We start from the raw sequence: 25,906 nt of genomic DNA, 5'->3' as shown, positions 1-25,906 counted from the left end.
CTTAAGGGTCGCGGGCCGCATGAAAGAGCTCGGAGGGCCGCATGCGGCCCGCGGGCTGGACACATATGTCATAAAGGATATGCACACCTCCAGACTAGCAGCCCAGCATAAAGCATCTGGGCTACTTCAGGTAAAACTAACATTGGGTACGACTGCAATCCAGGTCATAGCCTGTTACAGGTCCCCAACCATGTCTCTAGACTCTCACTCCATGTTCCTAAGCACCCTGGAATCTATCAAGGTCCAACCCAACACACTCATACTAGAAGACTTCAACTACCCCTCCATCAACTGGGAAAACTACTCAAGCACCAATACAATAGCCTAATGCTTCCTGGAATTCATCAATCTCAATGCCCTGGATCAGCTAATTCTGACCCCCACTAGAGGAAGCAACATCCTTGACCTGGTTATTACTAACATGGGCAACTGTTGCTCTACACCAATAGTCAATCCCTCCCTGGTCAAATCTGACCATAAACTAATCACCATGGAAATCCACATCTCACCCACACCTCCCGCAAAGGTAACCACCTTGAAAAACTTCTCCAAAGCTGACTTTTGGACTCCTAAAAACAGAGGTGGCTAGCTTCATGGCACCCATGCCAATGGAAAATAGCTGCAGACTGCTGAATCATACACCAATGCACTATACGAACATGTGCATAAATGCATGGAACTAGCCATACCAAACAGAGCCAAGACACTCTCCTCCAAAAAAAGGAATCCAATCTGGTGGTCCCCTGCCATTACTTAACTTTTTAACAGAAGGAAGAAACTGTTACAGAAAAAGGTGAAGTCCCCAAGACTGGAAAAACTCCCTTATTAGCCTCTACAAAAAGTTAAGATCCCTCATCAAATCCTCTAAAGCTAGCTATAAAGGCAGAATTGCAGCAATCACAAAGCCTTCTATAGTTCTATCAAGAACCTCCACGGCAATACCCAGACTTGCTCTAAATTACTGCACAATGGTACCTCCTGTACAGAGACAACAGATAGTGCCAACATACTGGCAGACAGATTAAGTGCCAACTTTACCCCTCTCTCCCCTCAAAGGGCAATCACAATATTGGAAGAATGCCAGGCACCCAGCATTACTGCAGCACAGGTTTAAGATGCATTGTCCAAGGCCAAGAATACAGCTTCCATGGGACCCAATGATATCCCTGGCTGTGTTCTACATGAACTACAAAGCAAACTGGCACCATATCTGTGTGCCTTGTTCAGTCACAGCCTCACCTCAGGCTTTGTCCCTACAGAATGGCGCACTGCTACAGTCATCCCTCTCCATAAAGGGAGAGCGACTACAGACCCTGGGAATTATCGCCCCATTAGCCTCATGAATTGGATATGCAAAGCTATGGAGCGCATCATCATGGACCTGATTAACAAAGATATAGGAAATCTCCAAACTCTGGACCCCATGCAGTTTGGCTTTGTGAAAGAGAGATCATGCCTGCTCAACCTGGTTGACTTCTTTGAGTCAGTCACCAGGGCTGTGGATGAAGGTAAGGCAGTGCATACAACCTGCCTCGATCTGGCCAAGGCCTTTGATACCATTCCTCCCTCAGGAATTAAACTAGGCATCAACCCCTATATCACTAAGTGGGTTGCAAATTGGATCACAGACAGAACACACAGTGTGAAAGTAGTGGACGCCAAGTCAGACTGCTGACCAGTCACAAGTGGAGTCCACCAGGGATTGGTCCTGGGTCCTCTCCTGTTCAGCATCTACTTCTCAGAAGTCCAGGCCAACACGAAGGGACTCTGGCTGACCAGGTTCACAGACGACTGCAAGCTGGGAGCCATCAACTCCCCAAGTGATGTATTCATCCTACAGAAAGGTCTCACCGAGACCAATGACTGGTGTCGAAACCATGGCCGTAAGCTTAACTCCAAAAAATGCATCGTCATCCCCTTTGGTAAAAACTCAGTTCCCACAAAATTACCACATCGATGGGAGCCCACTGAACACTGAAGGGGTTATAAGAGATCTGGGGACGCAGGTTGACAGCAACCTCTTGTTTGACCACCACACTGCCACTGTGGTCAGAAAGTCCTATGTGGCACATTTCATTACCAAGGGTTTTGCATCCAGGAAGTAAGGTCATTGTCTCTCTCTACTCTTCCCTCATTAGACCAATCATGGAGTATAATGCCCCATTTGGCATGTACCTCACTAGACACCTGCAATAGCTGGAGAGGCCACAAGTACCTCAGAAGAGGATCCTAGGCATTAAACGCATGTCCTACATAGACAGACTCAAAAGACTCCAGCTATTCTCAGTCTCATATCGTCTACTTAGAGGCGATCTCTGCTTGACTTACAAAGCCATGTCTGACTCAGCTCGGTTAGAAATTAAACAGCTAAAGAAATCCCAATCCCTCCGCACCACACGCTCCAGAGACCTCAACCTCAATACCACAATCAACAGAACATGCTGGAGGGACAGGCTCCTCACCCAGAGGCTGCCCATGCTCTGGAACAGACTTTCCATACATGTCAAGCAGAGCACCTCGCTGTCCCTCTTCAAAAGAAATATTGATGAATGGATGGGTAATAGAAAGTTCACCCCGGGGATCACTCCAGTGGCTCTACTGGGAACCAACGTCGGGCAGCAAGATGCCAGGGCACATTTATGGGCTAAGCTTGTAAAGGCTCCAGGGCCATTAGCCTAGTACACACCTATAAACCTGGCATTTTGTTTCCAAACCACAACTGACAGGTATGTAATCAACAACTTGTTCGCTGGTACTCCTTAATATTTCTACTTCCAAGTGCTATCTACATGCTAGTACTATCCAATTATTTAGTTTTTTTTAAATAGACAATGCTCTTTATTAGAACAAAAATATTAAGCTGTGTAAGTAAACTTACCACAACAGATCTTCAAATGATCACTGCTTTAGTAGCCTAAGCTATATGGATTATATCCTGCTTAGGATATGGCAGCCAGCCAGATTCCAAAGCTTCAGGGCACCCTCCACGCAGCCAAAAAATTAGTCATCTTGAGCCAAGCTGACTAAACAGACAGGTTTGGGCACCAAGCCTTAAAGAGCTTTCCTGCATCCAAGAATACGCACGTCGGAGGATTTTGAGGATCTTTAGTCAGCTTGTGCTGCTCCTTTCTTGAGCAGATAAGTTCTCTTTGGTGGAGGGGGGGGAGCAGAGCCTTGCATTTAAAAAAAATGTTTAGCAATAATTTCCCGTTTAGGAAAGTTATCTTAATGCTAGAAGTTCGTGTTTTAATGGACTGTCATGAAACTGCATTCTACTTTTAATTGATGCTATGTTACATGCCTTACAAAACACATTTAAATTAAAAATAAATCCAATCCATGAATCCAAACTACAACAACCAATTTATATCAATTCCTATTAAAATATGTGTATTATTTAATTTAATTCATTTTGTCAAAGATTTTAATTTAAGGATACATGCTAACTTGCAGTTTTAATTGAGTCCGGGAGAGGCAAAGTCATTCAGTTTTAGCTGCCATAGCAGCTCCCTTTCTTCAAGTTTTAATGCCCATGGCCAACCCCTTATATTTTATTGCAAGGTGGTGTTTTTACAAGGTATGTGGTTTTAAGAAGATGATTTGATGATGTCATTTTACCTTTTGGAGGGTAATATAAAATGGGAAGTTTGTTTATTATGTTTTTTATCTGAAGAAGTTCAATTATTGTTGGATGGATGAAAGCGTTAATAAATTTTAAAACAGTATGCTTATAAACCTTAAGAGTTTGCTTCATTGGTTCTCATACGTGTATTTTGTTTTTTTTTGCAGTTTATGAATGTGAACGTTCCCATTATTTCCATTCTCACTCCTGGCAAGCTATGCTCACCCTACAGAATGCTGATGTCTGTGCAGTCACGGAGGTGTGGCTTAAAAATGCGAAGAGAAAACCACAGTGCAATGCTATAATGACTTCCACACATTTGTTACAGCTACTACACAGACAGGGATTGAAGGTGGAGGTGTCTTAATTTACATCTAAAATAAATATACCTCAAGGCTAGTCAAACTGGACAATGCACCTGAGCTTCTCCACGTTCAAATCACAATAGGCAAAATCCCATACCACTTCCTTGCAAGCTACCGATTCCCCTCTATGACCCAGGAAACCCATAACATATTTAAACTTACTAGAAACACTCACTCTCTAACCTAATACCATATTCATGGGCAACTTTAATTACCCCACTATTAACTGGGAATGACACCAAATCTGCAGGCAGAGAGATTCCTGCATTTTGTAAATACAAACTACCTGAACCAGATTGTCAATTCACGACCAGGGATGCAAACATACTGGATCTGGTCCTCACCGAAGGGTGCAAACATACTGGATCTGGTCCTCACCGATATGGGAGAGTGCTGCACACCTCCTAGTGTAATGTCTTCTCTGGTAAGGTCAGACCACAAAATGATCTCCTTTGAAGTAAAAATAAAACCTGTAACCCCAGCTAATCCAGAATATTTAGGCCAACTTCCTACTACTAACTGGTAACCTGGCAAAAAAAAAATCATCATCATGTTAATAGCTACACAGAGGCAGCTGTACCCACTAGGAAGAATTACCTCAAAAAAAGTCACCCTAGTATAACAGAAGGAAGAAAATCATACCAAACAGCAGCAGAGGTGTAGTACCCAGCAGGATGGAAGAACTCTCAAACTAAACAAAGTGGAGGACAAAAAGTCAACCAAAGCCAAATTTGAGGTAAATTTGACTTCCCAGGCAAAGGACAACTACAAGGCCTTCTATACCTATGTCCACAACTTCAAAGGCAATAAACAATTGTGTGCGGAGCTCATTGTTAATAGAGCCACCTATACTGATCCAGAAGAGGTAGCAAACCTAGTGGCTGACAAATTCAGCTCCAACGGCAACCCTCTCTACCCTTCAACCTCCCTTCTGGAAATATCAAATATAACTCCCCCTACTATCACCAGGGAACAGGTCCAAGATGCTCTAAGGCCAACAACACTGCAACAATGGGCCCAAACAATATCCCAGGCTGCCTTCTAAACAGCATAAAACATGACCTATCAGGCCCTCTGGAATTGAAATTTAACAGTAGCTTCAACACAAGCTGCATGCCTCATGAATGGAAAACAGCAACAGTCATCCCTCATCACAAATGTGGGCCAGCCACAGAACCTGGAAACTGCAGACTCACAAGTCTCACTAGTCTCACATACATAGCCATGGAAAAGATAAATAATGGCAAAGGAAACCTCCAGACACTGGGTCCAGCTCAGTTTGGTTTCATCATGGGTAGGTCATGCCTACTTAAACTGGTGGACTTCTTTGAGAAGGTCACCAAATGGATGAGGGCAAAACGGTTCACACTGCCAAACGTGACCTGGCCACAGCATCTGACAAAATACTCCACTTGAGCATTGTTGACAAACTCAAGAGGTTAAACATAAACCCTCATCTCCAACGATGGACAGCCCTGACTCTCAGACAGGACCCAGGAAGTTCAAACTGGGGAGACCACCTCTACAGTGAGGCCAGTCGCAAGCCGAATCCCTCAGGGACCACTACTTTTTGGTATTTACTTCTCTGTAGTAAAGACCAATGTCAATGGCCTCTGGCGGACTATATTTGCAGACGATTGCAAATTAGGAGAAGTCACAGAATCTCCCAGCGACACAAATGTTTTCCAGGAAGGGCTGAAACTGACAAATAACTGGTATCAGAGACATGGGCTAAAAAAAAAGAAGTTATGTACTCACCATAACGTTCCATCTGAGTAGTTATACTTCATTTTTATGTAACCTGTGGGTATTCGGATCCATATCGGAACCAAGCCGGCAACTTTAAAAGCATCTGCTCTGAGCTCCAAGCTCCTCTCCCTTACCCATAACACACCACCATCTCTTGCCTTCCCTCAGATCAAGTTTGCCGCAACTCAAACTAAAATAAACCACACATGATTATCACATGAGAAGGTTCGGGGGAAGGAGGGTGGGAAGGTTGCAGAAAAATGAAGTATAACTACTCAGATGGAATGTTATGGTGAGCACATAACTTCTTTATCTGAAGTAGTTAACTTCATTTTATCTGCAACCTGTGGGACAGAGTCCCCAGCTACTCAAACTCCTCGGAGGCCCTCATGGAAGGATATTCCTGAGCACCGCAGAGCCGAAGTATGCTCTCCCTCTGGAGATCAAATCCAACGTATAATGAGAAATGAAGGTGTGTGACTTTGCCCAAGTTGCTGCCACACAAATGTCATCCAATGAGACCCTAGACCAGAAAGCAGCAGATGTCGCCATAGATCTGGTAGAATGAGCTTTTAACAGGACCAGGTGGAGACAAACCTTTGTCTTTGTAAATTTGCAAGACACACAGTGTAATCTATCTAGCTAAGGAAACCTTGGAGATGTGGAGATAGCCTTACCCTTTAAGACAACTAACTGGTGAAACTTACGGAAGAGCTTTGTTCTGTGTAAATAAAAACAAAGTTGTCTATGAACATCTAGCAAATGCAGTTTATATTCACCCTTGTTCTGAAAATCTGGGAAGAAAACAGGCAAGTGAATTGTTCGATTAATGTTAGATTCCAAAGCCACTTTTGGTAAAAAAGAAGGGTTTGTACAGAGAGAAACACTGTCCTTATGGAAGATCAAGTAAGGAGGCATGGCAGACAAGGCCTGAAGCTCAGAAACCCTCCTAGCTGACATAATGGCCACTAGGAAGGCTGTCTTCCAGGATAAAAACTTCAAATCTACTGATGCTGCAGGTTCAAAGGGGGAGCAACCAAGGACTGGACAACCAAGGTAATGTCCCAAGGAGGAACAGGGTCCTTAACTGGAGGACACAAAAGAAAAAAGTGCATTTAAGAAAAGCCTTACACAATCTAGACAAGGCCAAGGCATACCATCGCCAACATGGAAATTCGAAATAGCTGCTAGTTGCACTTTCACGGTGGAAGAACTAGCTCCTTGCTGAAAAATGCTGGTTAAGAAATCCAACACCGCAGAGACAGGGGATGTAAAAGGATCCAGCTTTCTCTGAGAAGCCCAGATAGAGAATCGTTTCCATTTACTGCAGTAAATCTTCCTAGTGGAAGACTTATGAGCTGCCGCTAAAATAGTTTTCACTGAAGATGAAAGACCAGGAGTCCTGGCAATCAAGGGAACTGGAGCAACCAAGCTGTCAGCTTGAGGCTATCCAGGTTGGGCAGACAGGTGCCAGAGGGATGGGAAATGAGATCCGGGCAGGGATCTAGAATCCAAGGAGGAGCTAGAACATGAGACCAGAGGAAGGGGAACCAGACTTGAGGCCAGAACGGGACAATGAGGATGACCTTGCACCCCAGATGGCAAGCCATCTGAAGAAACTTCGGAATGAGTGGTAACAGGGGATAAAGCGTACAGTAGCCCGGGAGGCCAAGCATGGAGTAGAGCATCTCTGGGGGGGGTCCCCTGGTGAGGGAATCAGAGGGAAGAAATCACTGCACTTCGTGTTAGAAGGAGATGCGAAGAGATCGCAGCAAAGCTGACCCCACGCAAAGAAGATCTCCTCCACTACTGACTGTTTCAGAGACCACTGGTATGGCATCAGAATAGCCCAACTCAATCTGTCCGCTAAAATGTTGGAGCATCCCAGGATGGGTGTTGCAATCAAAAACCAACTGGTGGAGATCGCCCACTCCCAAACTCTCATGGCTCTGCGACACAAAGGATAAGATCTGGTTCCTCCTTGTCTGTTGATGTACCAGACGACTGACATGTTGTCTGACTGAATTGCAATAGTCCCCGGAGGACGAACAGTGTGGAAGGCCTGCAACGCTAAAAGCACTGCTCTCACCTCCAGAACACTGAAGTGCAATCTGGTCTCGATCTGGAACCATGTGCCTTGGACCGTCCTCCCCAGATAATGCCCCCCCCCCCAAGCTGGGAGGCATTCGTGGTCACTGTGGCTTGGGCTGTGGTTGGAACAAATGGGCGTCCTGCTACAATCTACGGAGACTGGACCCACCAGAGAAGGGACGCCCTGCAGGCTTTGCTGATTTGAATTTGGTATTCCATGGAGAGATCCAGCCAAGACCACTGTATGGCTAGAGTCCATTGCAGAACACGCATGTGAAGACGCGAACAGGGGAGGATAGAAATTGCTGCAGCCATGGAGCCTAGGGCTCTGAAAACATCCGCCGCCATTGGTAACCTGTGGCCAAGAATTACTGATACATGAGCCCTTAGACTCTGGACCCTGTCTGGAGTTAGGAAGACTTTCAGTTGAAGGGTGTCCAGCCATGCCCTGATAAAGTCCAAAATCTGTACTGGAGTCAAGAGGGACTTGGGAACACTGACCGTAATACCAAACAGGTCTGAAGATGTAGGAAGAAGTCTCTGGCTTGGCAAAGAATACGCTTGGCGGAAGCAGCGAGGAGCTAATAAGTCTACGTGAGGGAATACCCAAATCCCCTGAAGCCTCAGGTGAGCTGCTACGACTGCCATTACCTTGGTAAACACCCTGGGGGTTGTGGTGAGACCAAAGGGTAGGGCTCGGAACTGGAAATGACTGGCTCCCAGCCGGAAACGAAGGAATCTCCTGGAGCTTCTGTGAATCTTAATATGGTAGTAAGCGTCCAGGAGATCTAGAGCACATCCAGTCGCATTCTCAAAGATACGGTAGAATGGACTGTAGGGTGACCATCCGGAATTTCTGTCTGGTGACAGCCAGGTTTAAGACTGACAGGTCCAAATTGGGTCTGAGGTCCCCCGTCCTTTTTTGGCACTAAAAAGAACATGGAGTAAGTGCCTGAACTGGATTGATCGGGGGGGGGGGGCGGTTCGATGGCTCGTTTTGGAAGCAGCTTGGAAACCTCTAGCGCTGCAGTCTCCCTTTGAGCATGTGGAACATCTGGGAAGCATTTTGGTTGGATAGGAAGGGCAACAAACAGGATGGTGTAACCTCTGGATATTATTTGAAGCACCCAATGATCTGCAGTTATGGACTCCCATGCCGTTTGGTGCAATGATAACCTTCCCCCGACTGCCTCCAGAGTAGGACAGTCAGGCAACCCCTCAGGGCTAATGTGCGGCCCTGTCAGAGAAGGGCTCCCTAGACCCAAAGTTCCTCGGACTCCCTCTGCCTCTGGGATGGCGTCTGTCCTGTCCCCCTCTGCCTCTAGGGGACGAGTTGTCCTGAGAGTCCTGGGAAAACAGCAATTTCTGGAACCACATCTTCTGCACCCTCCGATTCCTGGAAAAGGATCTTTGAGGACTGGAGAAGCAGATTCCGATGGCAGACAAAGTCTTCCAGTCTTTTTCACTCTGGACAAGGGTGTCACATACGGTCTTCCCAACGAGGGAAGAACCATCGAAGGGGGCATTCATAAAAGACACCTTGAAGGGGTCCGCAAACTGACAGTTTGAGCCAAGTGTGTCGTCTCATAGCTACTCCAGTTACAGCTGCCCTGGCTGCTCCTTCTGTAGCATGAGAAAGGAGGTGCATGGACGTGTTTGACACTGATTTCAGTGTAGACATCTTTGCAGAGAATGGGCGCTTGTCTTCCTGCAACAAAAACTCTGGGGGTCAGCTAACTCCATGGCTAGGTCTTGCTGCAGTCATATAACGTGTGCCAAGTAGTTCAACGCTCGGATAGAAAGCGTCGCTAAAGAATAAACTCCCTTCCCAAATCGATCCACCATCCTGGACTCGATCTGGTGGGTGGACCGAGGAACTCTCTAGAGCCAGTTCCCTCTTGGTGGCTGCTGCAACCACCATAGCCATCCACTAAAGGATCCACCAGCAAGGACACCTAGGACGTAGATGGGCCAGTGCCAAAAGCCTCCAAGAACACGGATTCATCCATATAAGGTTTTGGGGCTGAACAACCTCACCTCTGGCGAGGGATCTCCATGAGGTCTCAGAAGGAGACATCCTCAGGAGGTGACCTGGGGGAACCTTCTTCATCTAAATCAGTGTCTTCTGTAAGGGACTCAGGGGAGACTAGGTGCCTCCTTTCGCACGTGTGCTTATGAGGACCTTCTTCAGTGGAACTCTCTGAAGAGGGCTCGTGAGCCATGGGGGGTTCCTCCAAGGGAACCGCCTGGGGCTCCTCTAGCACGGGCTGTCCCTGAGATGAGCTGAAGGGAGTCGTAACTGAATCAGAGGGAGTCTGGGCAGAATTCAAGGAAATAAGCTGGGATCTCGATCCTTAGGAGAGAACCCTCTCCACCACATCGAACGCCGATGGAGAGCGCACTTCCTTAGAACCCAACAAGGAGGAAGCTCTCCCCGTGTCTGCCGTGGGGAAACGAGGCCGAGGCTACGGTAGCCATAGCTCCGAAGGAACAGCTCGGATCTGACAAGGTTGGAGCCGAAGACACATCCATTCCCCTCTGGTCCGACTCTCTGTCCTCGGCCCCGAGAGCTGCTCGGATCTCAAGGTCATCTCCGGAGTCTAGGTTAGAGGAATCATCTGCGCCGAATCCCCAGCTCTGAAGATCCTCGGATCTATATACCCCGAAACCACAGGCCGGATCGGGGAAGGAGAAATCAGATGAAAGAATGCCATGCAGGTCCCCCAGAAGGAGAGGGGCCTGGCAAGACTCCCATCTAGATTTGGGTGCGAATGAATCTCATCATCATCCTATCCATATCCATTTCAGAAAGACTGATTTGAGTGTGAAGAAGCGACTGACTCGATCTGGCTGGTCACTAGGTGGTTCCGGAGGAAGGCCTTGGCTCCTGTGAAAATCTGTTGGAGTAGAGCCGAGGAGAAACAGGTCTCGAGACCTTGGAAGGCGGGCTAGGTAAGACTCCCAATCTGGAGACCATTTATGCGGCCTATCCTCTCTCTCCGTTTTCATCCTTGTGTTTTTTTTGTCTCTCCCTTTCACATCCCTTTCAGCAGGTCTAGCGGGAGGGTGAGTCCCAGCCTGAGACAGGGGTAGGGTGGGAGTTGTAGAAGCCGAAGCCGAGGCTGAAGAATCCCAAGTAGACACTGGAAGTAGGCCTTTTGCTACCAGTTTGGCCATTCTATCTTTCAGGGGCCTCGGGTTAAATCCTGCACAAACACTGCATTGGGCGGGCAAATGAGCTACGCCCAAGCAAACACACATGACCATCCGCTGTTGAATGCTTATGGCCACACACTGTGCATTTTTTAAATGTATTTTGGCTACTCTGACATCTCAAAATAATAGCAGCCACACCTAGAAACCCCAAACACACTACCTGACCACGCACACACTAAGGGAAGGGAAGGGCCTACACAAAAAACTACCTCACAAAACTATAAGGGAAGGGCCTACACAAAAAACTACAAAAACTACCTCACAAAACTATAAAACTTTTTTTTTTTTTTTTTTAACTACACCATAACCAATGAACAAGCATTAGGGGGAGGAAAAGGGAACTAACTGTTTTAGAAACTCTCTCAACAAAAAAAAAAAAAAGCACTTACAATAAAGTTCTAAGCTCAGAGCTACAGAGATCACGACGATGCTGATGCACGAAGCGGCAAACGAGATCGGAGGGAAGGCAAGAGATGGTGGTGTGTTATGGGTAAGGGGAGGAGCTTAGAGCTCGGAGCAGATGCTTGTAAAGTTGCCGGCTCAGATCCGATATGGATCCGAATACCCACAGGTTGCAGAAAGTTAACTACTTCAGATCTAAATATCAAGAAATGCATAATAGTATTCTTTGGGAAGTCATCCACCCCTGTTAACTACTGTATTTACAACACACTCCTAAGAGCGGACCCAGTAGGCAGGGACTTGGGATGCACACAGACAATACTCTAGCCCTTTGAACATTACACAACTACAGTAGTGAGGAAATCATTCTCTATTGTGCAACTTATAAACGAAGGTATGGCATCTAGGTCTAAGGAGGTAATTCTTCCACTGTATTCTGTATTCAGCATTCATCAGCCCCATCATGGAGTACAATCCCCCCTTTGTTATGAAACTAAACAGGCACATCCAACAACTGAAATGTCCATACAGGCTCATCACTAAAAGGTATACAGGGTGTAAGTTACATGTCCTATCCAAACCACCTCAAGGCCTTATTCCTGTATTCAGTCTCCTACAGGCTGTTGAGGGGAGATCTATTCCTGGCATAGAAGGCATTGATAGACTCTACCCTGACTCTACCCTGATAGACCTCTTGTATATCTGCAAAACAAACAGCAACAGAATTACCCATTCTAAAGACTTACCCATTCTAAAGACTTAAACCTTGGCTGTGATATAAACAGGTACTGCTCAAGAGACAGGTAGATATCCCAGAGACTACCTCTTCGTCAGCAACAGGCTTCTCATCCATGTGAAGCAGAGTTCCTCCCTAACTCAATTCAAGAAAGTCATCCCTGGTTTGGCATCTAGGTCTGTAATGGAGACAGGCAGTCTGTAAATGGTTCATCTCCCAGGCCCCTGCTTGTAAATGTTTCACTTATCAAGGGTACCAGAATTTGTCAGAGATTTGGGATGCACAGCTAGAGTTAAAAAGGCCCTTGTCATTAGCCTTGTACAAACCTATGAACCCATAGAGACCATGCTGGTGCCACATACATTTATTCATTTTATTTAATTTACTTATTGGCATTTGATTAACGGGATAGTCCACACTGGGCTATAAGAGCCCATTTTCAGTGAAGGCCCGGGGAGGAAAGCTCCAAGTACATGTAACAATCTTGAAGAATTAAATTAAATTGTACAGTCAGGCTCATTTTCAGAGTTTCAATTTGCATACATACATACATACATACATACATAGATACAAAACATTCAAAAATAAGAGCCATTTACAGTGAATGTCTGAGGGGAGAAGTTACAGGTACATGCAACAGTCTTGAACAACTGTATAGGCAGGTTAACTTCCAGAGATTCAATTTACATACGTACATAGATGCTTCCAGAGTTTGTTTACTAACATACATACATATAAGGCTTAAGCAGATGAATAAAGAAAAAACAGGGAAATTAAGTAGATGCATTTTGTGTCTGGAAATTAGCAGTTGCTAGGAAGTAGAAATAGCAAGGAATTTGTAATTTCTACAAAAAAGCAGATAGATTTCCATGTGTAAAAGAGTTAAGGAGTAAGAGCACACAGGAACATGTTGCAATTAGAAGCAATTGAGAAGAAAAAGGTGAAAGGGGAGTCAAGCAGGTAGTAAGTAAAGGGTGAGAGAAGTCATGGAGGTAGAGGAGGTTGGGAGATAGTGGCAAATGGAGTAGAGCTGTTGCAGCTCCATATGGAGGAGAGGTAGTTTTTAAGTTTTAAGTTTGTAAGTTTTAAAAGGTGCTAGGTTTTGGTTTAATGTTTACAGGAAGAGAGTTCCAGGATCTGACTACAGAATAATAAGACTACAGAAGTTGGCCAACTGGTAGGTTTGGTTTGTGAATCTGAAGAAGCTGTTGGTTTTCAGCTTTAGAAGACTTGAAGAAGTCACCCTATTCAGGTTGACGAAAAGTGCTTTATGGTACATAAGCTTTTACTTTGTATTTGTGTGTTTTTATTTGCAATAGTAGTTGCAGTTGGTATCGAATAAATTTCAAGACTGTTTCATCTACTACGAGGTGGTTTTTGGCCAGAAGCTTCTCATTTTTTGTTCGTTGGTTTTTGGAAAGTTTACCTTGTTTTTGTGGTTTTCAGCTTTAAGTAATCTTTTTGGTATGTAGTTGGTGAATAGTGAGGAGAGGGCAGGACACACTGTGGGTTTGTATACTATTTTGTGAGCTGTTAAGTGTATCCATTAGAGGCAGTGTGGTAGTTCAAGCCAATTAACAGAGGGCAGTGCTGTGCAGTGATGGTTAGAAAAGGAGGCATCAGCAGCAAATCTCACACTTTTGTTGTAACAAATTTCAAGTTTTGATTTTAGGGTAGAGAGTAAATTGGTGAGTAACAGCAAGTGTATTTTACTAGTAGGGCTAAGATAGTGCTTGCGTCTATATATAGTAGGCCCAATTTATGGTGAGTTTTTTAATGTGTCCAACATGAAAATCAAATTTTAGGTGTTCATCTATTATAACCCCTGGTAGTTTAGTGTGGGAGACTAATAGGAGTTTTGTGACAGAGTATGGTAAATTGTTTTTTTGTTTAAGGGGGGATTTTTCTAAAAAGTAAACACACAGTTTTGTTAGGGTTGAGTAGCAATGATTTTTTGTTGAGCCAGTTTTCAATGCAGGAGAATGTTAGTTGGGCAATATGTTAGAGCTTGGAGATGGATTCGGTGGAGCAAATAATAGTAGAATCATCTGCATAATGACTAAGACAGCCATGGGTGAGTGATAAGTGTAAATTATTGATGAATATGCTGAATAGTAGGGTCCCCGATAAAGAGCCCTGGGGAACACCAGTAGGGTTGGGGAGGTAAGAAGAGAGGGAGAAATTCCATTTAACCGCTTGTTGCCTGTTGGATAGGTAGCTTCCAAACTAAAGTGGAGGAAACTCCAGATTGTGAGAGCTGATTTAGAAGAGGAGGGTGTGAAACAGTTTCAAAAGCTTTTGAAATGTCTAAGAATGTGGATGAGACAAATTTGATGGAGCCCCTAGCCCTGTTGATTATATCCATGAAGTAGATTAAGGAAGTCGTTATGCTATGACCTGGTCTGAAGCCAATTCATGTAGGTGAAAATCTGATTGTTGGTGAGAAAGTCAAGAAGTTGAATTTAAATACATTTTTCCAGAATCTTAGAGATGTGGGAAGGAATAGCAACTGGACGGTAACTGGAGAGATCTGTTGGGTCACCTCCTTTGTGGAGGGGTGGAATAAATGTCACTTTCCAGGTATTAGGAACATAGGATTCAAGTAAAGATGTATTTATGAGTATGCTAATGGGGTAAGCAATTCCATATGCAGTAAGTCGGAGGTATTCAATGGGGAGGTCATCTGCTACATTACAGCCAGGTTTGAGGAGCAGTCATTTTATGGTGGCAGTGGGAATGGGTTTTAAGGAAAAAGAGGGTGCAAGAGTGATGAAAGTATCATTAACATCATGGCAGGGGGAGTTGTGAGAGGAGGGAAGGACATGAAGGGATTTTAGTAGAGGGGAAAGGGTCTGAGTGGTTTTGGGGAGAACTTGGTAGTGATGTTAAATATAGTACTGATAAAATGGGTGTTAAAACGATTGGCTATATCTCGGTGACTTATCAGGAAATGGGGTAGGCTTGGCTTTTGTGCCAGGGTTTAGAAGTGATGAAATGGCTGACCAGAATTTTTTGGAGTTATACCTGTTGTTGTACAGAAATTTTTTAAGTAGTATGCTTTTTTTGTCTTTGGTTATTTGATTTTTGACTTGGTTGTGGAGTTGTCTGCAGTTTTGTAGGTTGGATGGATTTTCGATTTTTGTACGTTGTTTTGCATTAATTGCTTTGTAGATTTTGCCAGCCAAGGGGCATGATTAAATGTACTTCTTTTTTCCAGGGGGGGGGGGGTTATTTAGGGTTTCAAGAAAATGCTAAAGTGGTCAACTGCTTCATCTAGGGGAATGCTTTTTAGGATATTCCAATTTATATTTTTCAGTAGGTTGATGAAAATCCGATGGCCAAAGTTAGCTAAATTTCATATTTGCTTACAGTGATGCTCTTTTTGAAGGGAGGGGGATGTTCTGACAACAAAAGCTAGGAGATGATCACTTGGAGTATCTGGGATGGTGCCTGCTGAGCAGATTTTGTTTGGGTCACTTACCAGTATCCAATCTAGGATGGAGCCTTCCAGGTTCCTTTTACTGAATCTGATGGGAGATGTAATTATTTGGGTAAAGTGGAATAAGTTAATATTGGAGGAGGGAAATTTTGAGCAGATGTTAGACCAACTGCTGTTTAAGTCCCCTTGTATAATAGTTTCACTCTTATAGGTTCATAGGTAGGTACTAGGCTATTGGCCCTAGGGCCTATACAAGCCTAGCCAAAAAGGTACCCTGGCTTTCGCCACCCTAGAAAATTATTTTCCTGCGCCCCTGTCAAGCAGAACCACAGAAGTGATCCCCGGGGTGAATTTCCTATTACCCATCCAATCATCAAGATTTTTCTTGAAGAGTGCTAATTAGGAGCTCTGTTTAACATAAATAGGTAGTCTGTTCCAGAGTATGGGAAGTCTCTGGGAAGGAATCTATCCCTCCAGCATGTTCCGTTTATTGTGGTGACAAGGTTTAGGTCCCTAGAGCGTGCAGCTCGGAGGGATTGGGATTTCTTTAAGTGGAGCATGTCCAACAGCTCTGGGTTTGACATAGCTTTGTATGTTAGGCAGAGATCGCCTCTGAGAAGGCGATATGCGACAAGAGTAAAGCTGGAGTTTTTTTGAGACTTTCTGCGTACGGCATCTGTTTGAGGCCAATAATCCTTTGAGGTATTTTTTGCGGCCTTTCCCGTTGTTGTAGATGTCTTGTGAGGTACATACCAAAAGGGGCGTTGTACTCTATAATGGGTCTAATGAGTGATGAGTAGAGGGGAACAATGACCTCTTTTTCTGGATGAGAAACCTTTTGTGATGAGGTGTGCCACGTAGAAGGATTTCCTGACCACTGTGACGATGTGATTATCAAAGGAGAGACTACTGTCCACCTGTGTCCCAAGGTCTCTTATCACACTTTCGGTGTTAAGTAGACTACCGCCTATGTGGTAGTTCATGGGTACACAGTTTTTACCAAAGGGGATGACAATGCACTTTTTGGCATTGAGCTTGAGACCATGTCTTTGACACCAGGCATCTGTCTCAGTGAGGCCCTTTTGTAGGATGTCCACATCGTTAGGAGTTTCAATTATGGCTCCTAGTTTGCAGTCATCTGTGACTTTAGTTAGCCAAAGACCTTCTGTGTTAGCCTGTGCTTCAGTGAAGTAGATACCACACAGGAGAGGACCCAGGACTGAACTCTGTGGTACTCCACCTGTCACTGGGTCTGAAGTCTGATTTGGAGTCTGCTACTTTCACGATGTGGGTTCTGTCAGTAAGCCAGTTGGCAACCCATCTTGTGACATAGGGATTTATACCTAGTTTAGTGAGTTTGTCCATAATTACAGAGTGGGGGTGGTGTCGAATGCCTTGGCGAGATCTAGATAGGCTGTGTGAACCACCTTACCCTCATCTATGGCTTTGGTGACTACTTCAAAGAAGTCTATCAGGTTTAGGAGAGATGATTTGCCTTTTACAAACCCAAAGTGTGTGGGGTACTGAGTTTGGAGATCTCCAATGTCTTTGTTTAGGAGTTCCACGATGATACGTTCCATGGCCTTGCAGACGAGGCTAGTCAGGCTAATGGGGCGGTAATTCCCAAGGTCTGTTGTGGCCCCCCCCTTTGTAGAGTAGGATAACCGTCACTGTGCGCCATTCAATAGGCACAAAGCCTGAGGTGAGGCTATGATTAAACATGGTACTTAGGTGGGGTGCCAGTTCATTCTGTAGTTCATGTAGAAGGCAGCCTGGGATGTTGTCAGGTCCCATGGATGCTGTGTTCCTGACTTTGGAGAGTGAAGTTTTTACCTGTGCAGCTGTGATTACAGGAACGTTACATTCTTCCGGTATAAAGATGGGCAAGGGGTAAAGTTAGCACTGAACCTATCTGCCAAGATGTTGGCAATATCAGTTGGCTCTGTATATTTAGTGTCATTGTGCTGTAACTCAGAGCAGATTGAGATTTTTGACATAGCTATAGAATGCTTTGTGGTTGTCTTTAGAATCAGTGGCAATTTTGTTTTCATAACTAGCTTTGGAGGATTTTATGAGGGATCTCAGCTTCTTACTGAGGCTGACCAGGGAGTTCCTCCACTCGTGGGATTTTACTCTTTTTTTGCAACAGTTTCTTTCTTCTGTTGTAGAGTTTGCTTATGGCAGAAGACCACCAGATTGGCTTCCTTTTTTTGGAGGATAGCATCTTGGTTCCGTTAGGGATAGCACGATCCATGCACTCGTGTAAGTGCTTATAAAGTGCATTTGTGTAGGATTCAGCAGTCGTACCTCTATTGTCCATCTGCATGGGCGTCGTGAAGTTTGCCACTTCTGTCTTAAGAAGCGTGAAGTTGGCTTTGGAGAATTTTTTTACGGTGTTTCCCTAATGGGGGGTGGGAGCGGGATGTGGATGTCTAGGGTGATTAGCTTGTGGTCGGATCTGACCAACGAGGAGCTGACCTCTGGTGTGGAACACTGGTCACCCATGTGGGTGATGACCAGGTCTAGGATATTGCTGCCCCTGGTGGGGGTGTGGATAAGTTGATCCAAAGCATTGGAATTGATTATTTCCAGAAAACGTTGAGCAAAAAAGTTGGTACATGAGTAGTTTTCCCAGTTAATGGTAGGATAGCTGAAATCACCCATTAGAGTGTTGGGTTGTACCTTAATATTTTCCAGTGTATCAAGAAAAGAGGAGTGGGAATCCTGGGGCATGGTGGGGGGTCTGTAGCAAGCTACAATCTGGATTGCGGTTTTCCCAGAGTTAGTTGAACTTGGATAATCTCGGATGCATTATGCTGAGCAACTAGCTAGGAGGTGTGGATATCCTTAATGAATATGGACACCTCCACCTTTAGTGTTTCAGTCCGGGTTTGGTGGCCGAAAGGTGTGGTATGAATTATAGCCTGGTAATGCAGGGGTGCTCTCTGGAGCTTTGAACCAGGTCTCTGTCACTGCACAGATGTCAATGTTCTCCATTTTAAGGAGTGCCTCGAGTGAGTGCATTTTGTGGTTCAGACTTCTAGCATTGAGTAGCATTACCCTCAGATTTTGCTTGCTTGTACCTGATAACAGTGGTGAATTTGTCATTTGAACCTTGCCTAAAAAAGGCACTATAGGGGCGGCAAAGAGCCTTTGCCAGTGTCCGGAATCCCAAGGGCGACAGGTGCAGGCCATCTCTGGCAAAGCAGCGTGGTCTGTCGATCATGTCATCCCAGGCAGACAGATACTGGATTCCCTTAGAATGACACCAGAAGCTTAGCCACCAGAAGCTTAGCCAATTGTTAAAGTCAATCATTTTGTCCTTATACTGTGGTGTCATTTTGGGTGATGGCAGGATGCTACTCAGGGCTAGGGTCATACCGGCCTGGGCTACAAGATCGGAGAGCTCCTCCATGTCTCTTTTCATGTAGTCCGGGGAGGTACGTCTCAGGTCATTCACACCAACATGGACAATGACAGAGTCATATTTGTACTTGTTGTGGAGTGACCTGAGTAAGTGTGTTATGTGGCGGATCCTGCCATCTGACAGGCAGCTGAAAGTAACTTTTTCCTTGTTTAGCCTGGTGAGTGGAACATCAGTGTGCCTGACTATAGGGTCACCTATGACTAGCGTGTTGGGTACATTATGCCTTATGGGCTGTAGCTGAGTGGCACACTTGAGTATGTGGGCTGTGTGTCATTTGGGTTGTGTTGGGGGGGGGGTGGAGGTTGCTTGCATTTCTGCTTTGGAGGTCTCTGTTGTTTGGGCAGATTTGTACTGAGAGCCTCCGCAAATGTAGGTGTGTGTTTTGTGGTTGTGTGTGTGTGTTTTGGTGGTGTAGGTTTTGAGGGACTATGTGATGAGTGTGGTGCGGTGCAAGTGTTTACCGTCTCCTCTTGACGGTCTAGGCCAGTCTTTGGTGAAGACAGCTTTGCTTCCAGTTTGGCTATGTAAGTACTAGAGATCCAGGCAAGGACGTTTTCCAGGATGGACATGTTATTACCAGAGGGAATGTAGACAAATGCAATGCAGAGTTTTTTTGGAGTTATTTATTTTTAGAAATGAGATCAGAATTTCTGCTGTGGAGAATTCTGGAATTTTACTGTAATGGGGGACATACAATAAGAACTAGGCTACAGGAGTGTGATATACCTCCTTTCTTGTGGCGTTTGTCTTGTCCAAGGATACTGAATAAAAAACAGAAAAAAAATGTAATCAGTCGCGCCATATAAACCACACTGACTTATTCGCCTTCTAGGAATAACTAAACATATTGTAGTTAAATTTTTACAAACCCAGTGCATATTTAACCAATTAATCATTTAAAGATATATACCCTTATTCAATTATAATCCCATAAATACCTTTAAATACAAATACAAAATAAATTCCTAGACATACAAAATTTATACTATCAACTTTCCAAATTCATACCCCTAGGATGTAATGTCCTATAACTCAAATTTCATTCTACTTTCAGGTTTATTTAATTCATCCCTAAAGTTAACCCATCTGGGCAATGTGGACGGACCAAAACACTATAAAAAAAAAAAAGAAACACTCTCTAGATCCTCCATGTGCTACAGAAAAATGTTGTGCAACACGACTACTAAAATTATGTCCAGTTTAAACCAGTTATTGTATCTTGGGGAATTATATGAAAATTATGTCTGGGTCCCTGCTGTAATTTCATATTTTCAATTCCAAATATTTTCACATATTTCTTTAGAAATTTGCCCTCTTTTGTTATATTTTCCCTTCTAAGTCCCCCTGATACATCTTTGGTATTAATATCAGATTCCAGTCCCCACCCATAAATAATACTCCCTGCTGGAAACTAGTTCTCTCTCCCATAATTCTCTTAAGCTCCTTAATAGTTTTACGTGGAATTTAAATACATGCCAATAGAATCCTCCCTCCTTGCCAATAAACCCTTACCACAAATCTAGCATAGTCTTTCTTTTCCTCCTTTATCACTAATGCAGCCCATCTTGCAATCAACATTTGTAATCATCCTTTCACTTTGTCCCTCACGCTCTACCAAATAGCCATTTTGAAATCCCCCCCCCCCTTTTTTAAACAAATTCATATGATCATTTCTGAAGGTTTCTCCTGCAACATTACTATTTGTACCCTACACTTCTTGATATAATTCAATGCTCCCTGCTTTTTGTCCATACCTACGACACCATTCACATTCCATGATAGGATTCCTAAGGAAGTTATTTTGATAAGGTACTATTACTTTCACATATTCTACATCACGGTGGTACAGCAGTAGCGTTGTTGCCTCACAGCAAGAGGTTCTCCTGTTCGATTCTCGGCTGGAATGCCTTCTGTGTGGAGTCTGCATGTCCTTCCCACAGACGAGTGGCCTCTGAAAGACATGCGTGAATGGGCGTGCCTTCGCTGAAGGTAGAGTGTCGGGCTGGCAACTCGGAACCATAAAAAAAAAAAAAAAAAAAAAAAAAAAAGATTATACTGCCAATCATTAGCAGACCGGTTCCACTGTGGTGACCCCTAACCGGGAAAAGCTGAAAAGACATACATTCTACATCAGTTTTTTTTTTTTTTTTTTTTTTTTTTTAATTATGCTTCCAAGTTGTAATTTACATGTACACTTCAGTATATGGCAGGCTGATTCTATATGCAATTGCATCTTCTCTTTGCTATTTGAACCCATGTCACATTTTCCCAAACTTTTTATTTCAGTAAAAAGATCATTCAAAAACAACTATGTACATTTTCATTTTGAACCCCAACCCATTTAATCTCACAAACAGTATACACAACTATATAATTTTCCAAAGTTACACTCCATATATGGGCAAATGCCCCTGACAGCTATACCTACAGACTTCACCTGTTCTAAAGTCAAGTTTAATCATGCTGAAAATGCATCTTAGAGCATGTGTTCCATCCTGCACCCACACCATCCATTCTTGTCTCTAAACTTCCCTCCCAGACATGAAAAGCTTCTTGCATACACTAAATTAACTGATTTTTTTTTTTTTTACCTTATGAAAAAGTTCCCTGATTACCATTAAATGAACAGATTTTACATTATGATTTATACTGAAAGTACAGTTATGTAAGATGCACTATCCAGCCAGCTTCTAGAGCTAAATGCACCTTCTCTTTGCCAAAACCACTGACAACTTGAGCAAAGCTGTAGAAAATCAATGGTCTGGGCACAAAGCCCTTCAGAGTTTTCATGTCAACTTAAAGTGGGAGTAGAGACACAAAAAAAAAAAAAAACCATAACCAAGTAAAATTCAGTGACCACACACTGGCAACAGAAAACATAGAAAATAAAGGGGAATGGAGGGAGGAAGTGGCTACCTGCAGCAGGCATGATTCGAACATCTACTGTCAAGACAAGTTTATGTACACAACTGAATTTTGTTCATTATTGCTGTAGTAGCCTTAGCTATATGAGAACACAAAGGTTATAAAGACTGGGAGGGAAAGGATGAGGATCCAGGAAAATGGCCTTAGTAAAGCTTGCTCTACACCAGGAAAAGGAGTCTAGTTGTCAGTGTATGAACAGAGGACCAAGTTGCTGTCTAAACTTTTAGAGTCCACCCCTTTCAAAAAAAAAAAAAAGACTGACGAAAATCAATGTCCTAGTAGAACGTGCCTTGACACTGCCTGGAATTTATTTGCTATAGTGGGAATAACAAACAGAAATGTCACAGGACAACCATTTAGAACCTGTCTACTCTGACACAAGTTGGTCTTTTTTATTATCTTCAAAAGAAATGAATGGCTGATTAGAATTTCTAAAGATTTTTTGGTTCTGTCAAGACAGCAAATTAAGCTGTCAACATCCACAGTATGATGAATTCTCTTCCCCTCATCTTTAGGTTCTGGAAAAGAGGAAAGGACATGGATGGCATGGCTGAAAGTAAACCTGAATACCAATTTAGTCATAAATGAAGAATTAATTCTTGAAGAAACATGATCTTTGTGGAAAATAAGATGAGAGTCTTGGTTCTTATTTTGGCATCAACTGGAAAAACTTTTCCATGATTACCTTGTAGCATATTTCCTTGCCTCCTTTAATACCTGCTGTACATCCTCCAGAAAATAAATGCCTAAACAGTACTAAAACTATCACCCAGGCAATTAGTTGAAGTGGTTTCAAGCTGTAGTGTATCAACCAATCAATCTTGTGAGACTAGGTCTAGTCTGCAAGGAAAGTTGTGGTAATTGCCCCTGGTCATTTCCAAAAGAAGGGAGAACCATTGCTGCTTGGACCTGAAGGGACTCGCCACAATGATATTTAGAAAGTCCATCTGAATCTTCAGAATGGCCATGGTTATCAGTGGAAAGGCATACAAGAACATTCCCATAAAAAAAAACAACTGAATCTGTTCTGTTCTTCCAGGCTTGCTTGCAAGAAGTCCTGGAGTAGAAATTTGCAAGCTGGTTGTCATAAATGGAGGCAAAAAGATGTACCCGAGGAGTTCCACACAGCTGTATCAAATCCTAGAACACTCTCCGATTCAATTTCCATCTGTGAGGTTCTGTCCTGATGCTGGCTCAGCTTGTTTGCCATAATGTTTTGCTCTAAACAAATGAAGTCTGTAAAGTGAGATTGTGATGAACTGCTACGTCCCAGGCTACCATGGTTAATATGTACAGAGGGCAATATCTGGAACCCTCCTGTTTTATTTACCACATCACTACAGTGCTGTCTGCAATTACCTGTAGCAGCCATGGGGACCACAGTTGAATGAAAGAGTTCAGTGCTTTTATGACTGCCATCCCCTTCTATTTTTGTGCATTTTGCTCAATCTTTTTTGTTCGAAAGACCCTGCACTTTTACCCCTATAGACACAGCTCCCCAAACAAATTTGTTGTTTCAGAATGTGTTGGAGCTGAAAGAAAAAATGGAAGACCTGGATTCAGGTGCAACTGGTCTTTTCATCAAAGTCATTCCCTTTTTACAAATTCTAAGATGGAATTTTAAAAGTCAGAGATTGTTAATTTTGAAACCACTGAATAATTCTTATGCAGTGTCTAGCTAGAAGAATCATGAGAAGTATGCCTTAAATCTTAGTGACCTGAGAAATCCCCTTGCTGACATCCTGGATTCAGTGGAAAAACTCAGGAACAGACTTAGATATATGTTTCTTTGGTGGAAGAAAAGATCTTTGAAGGGAGGCATCCAAGAGACGACTAAGAAAAGCATTCCTGTTGGAAGGAGTCAAAACAAGACTTTTGAATTTTCTCTTGGAAAACCAGTCTGTGACAGATCCAAGTGAGAAACATCTGACACCTTGAGCAAGTTTGTTGTGAAATATGTGAATACCTAAAAGTCTACAATAGGATACCACTGGGGCTAGACACTTTCTGAATATCCTTAGAGCAGTGGACAACACTAAGGGCAATGCAGAGAAGTGTAATCCAGAAATAAAAAACAAAAAACTTCTGCATGAATACAATGAGCATCCTTTAAACTTTAGGACTTTCACAAACTGAACAAGAAAGGAACGAAATAGGACTAGTATCCATGAAGCTTCTTTCCTTGGTACTACAAACATTCTTGAATTAAAAAAAAAAAAAAAAGAGAGAGAGAGAGAAAGTGGAACAGGCTGTATTGACCCCTGAATCATCCAATACTGATGACAACAGGAAAAAAGGAAGTTTGGTCTGATAGATAAAATTCCCTGAAAAGGAGGGACTCCCACTGCTACCTGTACCCTAGCTGGATCACCCTCAGAAGCCTTTTGTCCGATACTATCTGTTGCCAAAAAGATAAATGGACAGTCAGATTTGGGGAGAGATTCAACGGTTTGCCAGGTTAAGAAATCAGGAGCCATTTGGAAATATTCTGACTTGTTAAGATTGCCCTGGTTTCTGGTAGGCTCCACATTTCTGTTTGGAGCCTCCTTGCAATCGTTTTTTTTTTTTTTTTTTTTTCAAATGCCTGCTTGCCACAGGTTTGTCAGGTGTGTGGATATTTGGCTTCTTTAGAAACCTTTAGCAAATTTGAAAAAAGTTGAAAAATTTGAGTTCTCTTAGCTTCCTCCCTCTCATCACACTTTAAATACTGTAGCAGTAGATCATCCAAAACACCCTCTTTGTCAAAAAAATAATTCAACATTTCTTCTTTAACATCCTTGGGTAAACTTTGATAAATAAACCATGCAAATTTATACTCATAAAAGTTCCAGTACCAGCTGCTCTAGAAGAGGCATCAACTGAGTCATAAGCACACTGTTCAAAGAAAGGTTACTTGAAACAGAGGCAATGAATGTATTTGGAGAAGCTTTTTCTCAGAAGAATAAAAAGTGGCTGTAATGTTCCTCATGTTCTCAAAAGAAGCAAGCAAAATCTTTAATATCAGAGCTTGGCAATTAGGAATTCTGAAAATAACAGTAGCAGAGATATATACTTTTTTCCAAATCTTTCAAAGGCTTTTCCATTCTTATCATGAGGGAGGGATTAGTATTTACCAAATGACTAGCGAAAGAAGAATTTGTCAAAAATCACTGGAGTCTCAGATCTAGGATTAAAACATAAAAATGTGTAAGACTGAGGAATTTTATAAAATCTGCCTTCTTAGGGGCTGCAAGTTGTTAGGCATCCTCCGATTTACCAGAAAACTAAAAACAATTACAAGGGAGAGAACATAAATTTGACACAAACTTTGGCACAGCAGATGGGCAAGGATAGTGAGCAGGAAAACTGTTTTACCTTCTGCCACTGTTCTTTGATGGCTGGCACTGCCCGCTAAAACTTCTTCAGACAGTGCTCCCAACTTGATTACTTTATCCTTATTTATATCTTGATGAATATGCTAAACTCAATTTTACTTCTTTATTTATAACTGTTAACTGGGGTACAGCACTGATCCACATGGACCTTTTGCATACTCAGTTCAGTAACACTCTCTGGTTAAATTACTTGCTTAAGAGAGTAGCATAACACACAAATGGAGACTGAAGGATTCAAACCCTAGCCCATAGAAAATATCAACTGCCAGACCCCCTTGCCCCAACTGCCTGACTGTCACACTGTGTACTTTCCACCACCCTCATATTTCCAACCATTGAAAATACAACACACATTTTAGAACAGTTGACCCAACACACAATGTATCTTCATACATCCTAACACAAGATGTTACTTCTCGGACCAGGGTAAATTACCGTTCAGAAAAGCTTAACTTTTAGATAACTTACTAATATGTTGGTGCAAGACACATATTATTCCAGATATCCTGAATAACCACAGCCATCTCCTTCCCTATTGGTTACTAAAAGTTTTCAGAGTG

General features: G+C 43.2%; 1 protein-coding gene across 2 annotated transcripts in view; it reads right to left on the bottom strand.

The window, feature by feature from the left end:
- ACADL (acyl-CoA dehydrogenase long chain) overlaps window positions 1–25,906 on the bottom strand; it is a 603,582-nt gene that overhangs the window by 560,242 nt on the left and 17,434 nt on the right. The window lies entirely within an intron of this gene.

The sequence above is a fragment of the Protopterus annectens genome, chromosome 6.part1, assembly GCF_019279795.1.
Source record: "Protopterus annectens isolate FY-2018-M chromosome 6.part1, PAN1.0, whole genome shotgun sequence".
NCBI lineage: Eukaryota > Metazoa > Chordata > Ceratodontiformes > Protopteridae > Protopterus > Protopterus annectens.
The sequence above is the reverse complement of the archived record's forward strand: the minus strand, read 5'-3'. Positions and strand labels throughout refer to the sequence as shown.